Source organism: Lactuca sativa, chromosome 4 (assembly GCF_002870075.4).
Source record: "Lactuca sativa cultivar Salinas chromosome 4, Lsat_Salinas_v11, whole genome shotgun sequence".
In the NCBI taxonomy this organism is placed as follows: Eukaryota; Viridiplantae; Streptophyta; class Magnoliopsida; order Asterales; family Asteraceae; genus Lactuca; species Lactuca sativa.
Window position 1 is genome coordinate 181,869,363 of NC_056626.2, and position 9,133 is coordinate 181,878,495.

Below are 9,133 nucleotides of genomic sequence, written 5' to 3' on the forward strand. Positions count from 1 at the left end.
TTTCACGGTGGTTGATGTTGCTATGGTTGATGTTTAGGTTATGAGAGATGTATATTAGTTGTTAGGCAATTTCAAAAGGAGAAACTCAATCTATTCATTTTTTTTTTTGGGGGGGGGGGGGAGGAGGGAAGATTCTGATTTTTTTGACTTTTTCATAAATGTTGACCGGATAAGATTCAGTATTCTTTTAATGCATAAAGTGATTGTACATGATGCACTAATGGATTGTAACTCTTAATTTTCAGCCTTTGACCAAATTTGCATAATAAGTAATAAATATATATATATATATATATATATATATATATATATACATATATAATGTATGTATATGTATATATATATATATATGTGTGTGTGTGTGTGTATGTGTATGTGTATATCCTAAGCCTAAGCCTTAAGTCCTAATGCATAAACCCTAATACAAGCTCTAACCCATAAGCCTTAAGTATGAAGCCTTAAGCCCTAAACAGTAAACACTAAGCATTAAGCATGTATTAAGCCTTGAGCATTAATGTCACACCCCAAAACCAAGAACGGCGGAAACGTTCTGGGGCGGAGGACGTCATGTATAGTATCACAACACAGTAAATGTAAATAAGCAAACAACATCATCCATTGCATTAAATATATAATTTCAATACAAGTGTTCTGTACAGTTATAGACACCAAAAATAATGTATAACAAAATAATGTGAGATGAGTCTTGAATGCACTCCATCTTCTCAAAAGTTGGCCTCGGTACCTGTCTACTGATGACCTGAGAATACAAGTTATTTTGAAAGAGTTTATCAGCATTAAGCTGGTGAGTTCATAAGTATTTTAGTGTCAATGTTTCTTGTAAAAACGTTTGAACCTGTCTCAATGTATAAGTTGTAAAAATGTAAGTAAGTGTTTGAATCACTCAGAAAATCCTATATTTTCTATAAAAGTAACCTTCTACCAAGGCTAGGCTGTTTTGTAAACTTTTCTGTTGTAAAGTGTGTGATTACCCAAATATAACTATCATTTGTTAAAATATAGTTTGTACATTAATGCGTAAGTGAGATTATCACTAAAATATGTAATGGGTAAATCATTGTAGTACTGTAGCTTTGTATATTAAGACTACTGCTGTACTAAATACTATTACTACTACCTTAAACCGGATTTATATTAAGGTATATTGTGATTTATTGCACCATGCTATCGACTGAAAATCAACGACATAATGAACGGTCGTAATAAGAAATGACGTTTGGCACCCGCAGACCTGCAGGTCCGGCTGTAGCTAGCAGCAAGGTGTAGGATAGTCAATCCAGTATAGATCTATACGCAAACTCACGCTCTCCCTCCAGGAGAATTCTGGCTACAACTCGGGCCATGACAATTAAGGCATGCCCGATACAGTGGATCACAATTTTTACGTATTTATGTATATGTATTGTTTCTCGTATGTCTGTATATGTATTGCTTCTCGTATATCTGTATATGTATTGTTTCTCGTATTTCTGTATTGTTTCTCGTATATCTGTATATGTATTGTTTCTAGTATATCTGTATATGTATTGTTTCTCGTATTTCTGTATTGTTTCTCGTATATCTGTATATGTATTGTTTCTAGTATATCTGTATATGTATTGTTTCTCGTATTTCTGTATATGTATTGATCCTACGTTACCCCGATGGTAACCAGCTAATGATGTACTGATGAGTATGAATATAGAAGTACTTTTATGTCTATACATGTATATATGATATATAAGTAACATGGAAATGACCTTCGGATGGTCACCCGAAATCCCACCAGACCACATCCAAATCGAGGAAAAGGAAATAGGGCGGATGGCATTCCTAAGCCTTTTGAACATTATTTATATATCTATACATATATGGGCATGCAATTGTATATATATAGCATAAATAAGTTTTCATAAAACATTTTGAAGCATAAATATAATTTCAAGAGAAGATTGACTTGATGTCGATCTATAAATCATTGTGAAAGCATATGTTGATAAAACAGTTTAAATATATAAGAAGCATTTGATTGAATCACAGTCTATAAGTAAGTTTGGATAGTAAAACAGTTTGTAAAACATTTCTAAGTGAAGTAGTTTGAAAAACAGTTGAACAGTTGTAAAAATCGTCGTTTTCCTAGTTATTAATCACATGTGATTAAATGCAATCACATGTGATTGAAGCAATAACTTATAAGTATTTGACTTGTATCCCCCCCCCCCATAAAGTATTTAAAACACTTAAAATCATTTCAAAGGTTGATTCTAGGGGTATGAACTCACTTGTGGTGAGTCGTTTGAATTGCAGTTTCGGCTACCGTGCTAGGTGACAAACGGAGACTGGTTTACACGCACGAGCCTAGTTATCATATAATAAACATATATATAACTAATTAGACATATAATAACTTAAATAAATAAGTTAAGGCACTTAGAAAACATTTAAACACTTTTATGAGTGTTTAGGGTTCAAATGGTTGCATCTAAGTTGCTACGGGACAAGGCAAAAGGGTTTGAAACATCAAAGGGCCTTGTATAGGAGTTCACCATCCAACAAACCCCACACCTTGGAGTTTACGGCCGTAAACTCATAGGCTTATGGCCGTGAACTCCTCAAATGGTGTTTTTGGGTGTTTTGTGGTGTTATCTTGCATCTAGAACACTCCTATCTTTATTGGAATAATGCATGAAGTAGTTTTAAGGCTCTAGAACACTCCATAAGGGAGTTTACGGCCGTAAACTCTAGGAAATTAATTGATTTGAGGCTCTTAAACATCAAGAATGGCATCCATGATTTTATCTAAGGCTAATGGGGACAAGAGGCACACTTTGGTGCCTTCACTTGGAGTTTACGGCCCAAGCCATGTTCCTTGGCCGTAAACTCCTTTCAAGGAGTGGTTTAGATGTGTTCTACTCTCCATTCTAGTCCCAAAGGTGCAAGGTAAATTGTCTAGAGGCTTAAGGATAGCTTGGAATGATTTTTGTCCCACAAAATGGGGTTTACGGCCCAAGGGAGTTCCTTGGCCGTAAACTCCTAGAAACTTATGATTTTGATGTCTTTTGATGCCTAAAATAAACACAAGAAATTTAGGGTAAAGGTCCTTAAGCATTAGGGGGAGTTTAGGGCACTAATTGCCCTTAAAAAGGGGTTTACGGCCCAAGGTAGTTCCTTGGCCGTAAACTCCAAAGACTTATGTTTCTTGGATGCTTTTTGGCCTATAAAGATCATACTCTAACCCCTAAACAAGTTGTCTAACAAGGAATCGGGACTAGGAAGTCATAATGTTCCATTTTGGAGTTTACTCCCCAAGAACGTTCTTGGGCGGTAAACTCCCGGATCTTGATATCTAGACAAGTAATTGTTGTTAATATGCATTAAACAAGTATTGAAACACATATAGAAAAGTAGACTCACAATCTGGGATGAAAACCCGAAGATCCGTCAGAGAGAATATGGCTTTTCTCTATTTGGAATTGTGAATAATGAATTAATTTAATTCAGAAAACTATTTATAGTCCTGGAATATTTTACAGAAAATATTTTCATTCCTGATATTGGACTGTAACAGTATGAAACTTGAAATGCCCAAGTTTCACAAAACCAGGAGTATCCACTCTCCTGATATCATCTAAAACATAAACCCTAATGTGCACAAACTTGTTCGGAAAAGCTTGAAAATCAATGAAACTGAACTAGCTTCTATTGAATAGATGATGTTCGTACAATGGAAATTTCTGGTTGTCACAATTAAGACCTAAGATATAAGCCTCAATCCATAAGTGTTAAGCAGGCATCCCCAAACCCTAAGTCTTAATCCCTAACCCTTGAGGAATATGACATAAGCTATAATCCCTAAACCCTAAGCCTTAAGCTCTAAGTCATAATCTCTAATCCCTAATCCACAAGCGACTAGACATAAGTTATAAGAGTTAAGCCTAAAGTCGTAAGCCTTCAGCCTTAATCTATAAGCCATAGGTTATGTGGATTAAGCGATAAGCCTTAAGCCATAATCCATAAACCCTAATCCCTAAGGTATAAGCCTTAAGTTGTAAGGCTTATGGTTAATGCCTTATGGCTTATGTCTTAAGGCTTATAGGTTAGGGCTCATGACATAAGGCATATGGCTTAGGGCTTGGGGTTTATGGATTAGACTTAGTTTTGTGGCTTGTGGGTTATAATTTAAATACTATGGCCACCCATACTTATACCGCCCACCCTACCCCACATCTGCAACCACACTCTAATGCCTATCCACTTTCACTCCATATAACCTACAAGACCTTTACATAGACACACGTACCCCACACCAACATGCTTACCCTATACCCCCATATTTACCCTACCATATATATACGCTTATCCGCCCATTCCTACAAGCCCACACTAATGCTTAATCCACCCCACCTTTACAACAAACACCCTACCCCCACAAACCCACACCAACATATATCATATCCCACATCCACCTCTACACCACACACCCTACCCGCACACCATCCTCTCATAGTCATATCCATTCCTACACTCAGATCCTTACCCTACCCTTACACCCCATCTAACCTTACCCATGTTGGTGATTTTGTATCATCAATGTGTATTTAAGTGTAATTGATTGACTTGTTGACCAAAAATTAATCTTGATGAATATTAAACAAGTAAAGAAGGTGCGCAGTGCACACTTGTTTAAATGTATTCAAGATTCAAAGTAGACAACCATTTAGGGGCGAAGCCCCTAAACGAACGGGGGTCAGGGGCAGCGCCACTGGCGGGGTCCAAGGGGCAGAGCCCCTGGTTAGGGTCGAGCTGAAACTTTCTGTAAATGAACCTGATTTTTTGACTTAATTTTGACCTTTATCAGAGAATTAAATATTTAATTCCCTCTTATTCCAATTTTAAGAAATTTGGTTCCCCCCAAAATCGCATAAGATTGATTTAATCCCAATTCCCTCTGATTCCAATTTTGAGAAATTTGCTCTCCCCCCAAATCGCATAAGATTGATTTAATCCCAAAATCCTTTAAACCTAATCTATTATTTTTCTCTCCATCCACGCACATAAGATACCTCTTACCCCTTTTCACGATGATGACAGTTTCGGGCCTTCAACCGACGGTTAGATTTAAGATTTCGACTGGTGGTGGTGGATCGATGCTAACATTCAACCATCACGGACTATGTGAATACTCTGTTAGAAATTTATAATTTCCAGTCGAGTTCATCAGGTTCCTTTACCGTCTCTGGCTGTTGATCGTGTCTCCGTTGCCCTACGTCGTCATCATTATTATTAGTTGTCTCTATCCCACCATGTACGCCTGTATAAGGTATCGCTATTTTTTTATTTTTATTATTTGATTATCATATCGATTAATTCTTATTTGATTATCATATCGATTGTCTCTATCGATTGTCTCTATACCACCATGTACACCTTTATAGGACGCCTCTTATACCCTTTACATGATGACGACATCATCGAGCCTTCAACCACCAGTCAGATTCAAAATTTTTACTTCTGCCTCAAGACTTATACCACCGGCTTCCATCCAACCCTGTAAGTAAGTTAATAACTAAAATATATATCTGATTCTTAGCTTCTTGGTTTTTCTGTTTGTAGATAAGGGAAGCGGGTTGATGTCTATTGGATTTGTCAAGTCTTGAATGATATTTTGGATTATTGACTGCAGTTTAATAATTTACATGTGATGGTGACATCTTTTAAGAGAGATTTCTGCTATTTGACCCTTTTACCCCTTTTAGGTATCTTGTTTGATGACAGCCCTAGATGCTATTAAGTTCTTTCCCTGTTATTTGGTGTTTTCTATCATATGATGGTTTTGACTGCTTTCCCTTATCGAATTATTGTTTTGCTCTTGGTTGCCTTTTTGTGCTAGCTTTGATGGTTTTGGGCATGGTTATGCCTATTGATGTTGTAAGCTTAGCTGTGCTCGCTTCTAGACAAAAGATATTTGGGTATATTTACTTTTTGTTTCATAATTTAAGATTTTTACTTTTTACCCTAAACGTTGTGGTTGGTGTAAACAAATCACAATTGTGGGTGTCTTAATGTCCGTTGATGCCAACGTTTATGAGCCAGGTAATTGTTATTCACTTTTGGTAAACTTTATTCAATGAAAAAGTCTAATGTTGGGTTGCTTGCTTTTTACTTGTGTTTTTGTAGCACTTGAATTGTTGCATGCTTATGGATTTAACAAAATGGAGAAAGTTAGATTAACTTTAGTGTTCTTGATTAACATGATCTAATTTTGTTAGCCTGCATCTTATTTTTATGCAAATAAGGTGTTTGATTAATCGACTCAAAGAATCTGACTTATATGTATATGGGTTTATATTGATCTATCTTGCTGCCAGGTACCTTGATTTCAATAAATTTTATTTCTTTTGTTGAACTGGATGATTATCGTAAATTTTGTTGCGTAGCTTGACTTTGGTCACATCTTTCTTACCTTAACTTTTTATATATTTTTTAGGCCCTAAAGAACCTTAGCTACGGCAGGTTCAATTATCCAAGAACTGGTAAAGCCATCTTCTTTCCTTATGTGAATTGCAGGTATTGTTCTAAGAACAATATAAATGGATGGATAATGATTCATTTGTTCTAAATAGATGGATTATAAGCCAATTATTTTAAATAAATGGATCATGACTCCACTTGACCAAGTTATCATTAAAATTTTACCATTAGTTAAGAGTTTTTTATTATAAAATATATGAAGTGTACTATTTATCTATTTTTTAACTGATCCGACCATGCGGCATTTTAGATTTTCATCAGTCTGCTTGTCTACTTTATATATGGGATATATACTTCATATGATTTCTTTAAAAATCTAGTAGTAGATTGATAAGTTAGATGATATATTGATGTTGATGTTGGTGTTGTTAAACCAAACCAACTGGAAATGTATATTAATATTTAATACTTCCAAATTTGAGGTTCATATTACATCCTCTAATGGAACTTTGGCCAGAGGTACAGATCGTTGCTTCAACAGGTATTATAGTGTGATTTCTGTTTGTTTTTTGATAGTATATGTTACGCATGTAATATACTAATAAATAATTGATACAATAACATGCTTCTTTATAGATTCTTTTTATATGATCATATATGATTCGACTTATAAATGGTTTATTTCCATTTTCTATTCTCAGACATATTAGCATATATGAAGCCCTAGAATTAAGAGATGCAGATTATGTGTATCTACGAAAAGGAGTGTTCCCATTTGATATTTTCTATCACAATTTGCATTAAGGAAATTTTTCAAAAGGATAAATGGTTATTAGATGTAGAAAGTTAAATACTTTTGAATTATGGTTTTTTTGTTTTATTTACCATATTTTTAGACTTGTTATAAGCACAAGTTCTTTTTGCTATTGTAATTAGGGATCTTATGTATGGATTTGTATTTCAATTATTAATAATATTGATTTCTTTTTATTGTTTCATATTGTTGATTTATGGTTACTTTCGTTTATATTGTTTTGATGTGTATGAAATATAGCAAAAGTAACAATAAAAAATTGAATTAATGTCACCAAATGTTAAACAATAATCACACTTGAAATTTTTCTTGTGTCTATAATATAAATGTGGCCATGCTTTTATGTTTTTCAATGTCTCTAAAATTATACAATAGTCACTTTACATTATTTTTGACATGTGGTTAAAAGGTTAACAATAACCATGATCTAAACTAAATATGTGTCTACATGTGTTTTAAGATCATGTTTTTCTCAAGTTTTTGTGACGATAACTTAACCAATAACAACATCGAAAAAAAATAATGTGTCAAATAAATTACATTTCACTAAATTCAATACTCTGTGACTAATAATTCATATATCGTCATGTTTAGATAATATTTGTGTGTCAGAATATAAACCAAACGACATGTTAATATACATATAATGTGCCAATATGGAAGACAATAGTCATGTTTATCTATTGTTTGTATACGATAGGCAATAGTCACAATAATAGATTATTTTTGTGACTAATTATTAGTAAATCACCACTTATGAAATTAATTACATGTGGCCATTTAGCGAACATTGTGATGTTCAACATAATTACATGTTTACAAAAGATACTCAATAGTGTTAATAAACTTTAAACTGTGTGACAATATATTAGTAAAACACCACACTAAAACAACATGCATGTCGCAAGTTCATGATATACAGTCACTACAATTACTAAATAAATGTGTCCACTGACGGTTTAACGTCACAATATTGGATAAAATGATTGATTTTAGCAACAAAATTCCCTACCTATTAGCCACACTTTTATAATACGGTCACATTTTTTCATATCATACAGGCACTACATTTTAAAGTGACTATAAGACTCATACGATGGCGTCACCTTCTGTCACACTTTTAGTGAAAAAATAAAATGTCACTATATGCATATGGTCACACTTTTTTGGTGTGACTGTAAGTCATTTTTCTTGTAGTGATTTTGTAGATATAAAATACATATACAGTTTAAATCGTATAAAATCACTCATCCAGCATAGACAACAAGTATTCAGATAATATTCACACATAGCACGTAATTTATATAAAATACTTCATATTTATGTGTAAGATGAAAGTAACTATGCACTCACATGTTAAGGTGGTGATTCCAAACTCAGACAGCGCTTCGCTTTTATTAATTTATTTTCTTTCGACGAAATCTAGTATCATTATCACTAGATTTTAGTCTAATATTTACTGCGACTAATTATTAGTCTAGATTCATCATTAACTCAGAGTCTACTTCATGATCCATCAGGTAAGGAACAAACAGGTAGGATCATATTGGAGGTAGGGTCTGTTTGGTATACGAAGTATACTGTTTGGAAATCCCACTTTAAACACCTCACTAAATCACAGCCAAGACATCATTCTCGTAAGTAGATCAATCAGTATAATGACTTTGAATCACTGATAAATCTTATTTATAGGTTCATAATAACGATTATATTTATATATAAGCTATATAACGACTTTGAATCACTGATAAGTCTTATTTATAGGTTCATAATAACGATACTATATTTATATATAAGCTATATTAAAAGTATGGTAGGCGTATCTCACTTACAGCGGATTTTTATTAA

The 9,133-nt window shown here is 33.8% G+C and overlaps 1 long non-coding RNA gene across 1 annotated transcript; it reads left to right on the forward strand.

The window, feature by feature from the left end:
• The first annotated feature begins 4,918 nt into the window (after positions 1-4,918).
• LOC111887514 (uncharacterized) lies at positions 4,919-7,469 on the forward strand. Its single transcript, XR_002848789.3, has 2 exons — positions 4,919-5,320; positions 5,436-7,469. It is a non-coding gene; the product is annotated as an uncharacterized LOC111887514 (long non-coding RNA).
• Positions 7,470-9,133: the final 1,664 nt, after the last annotated feature.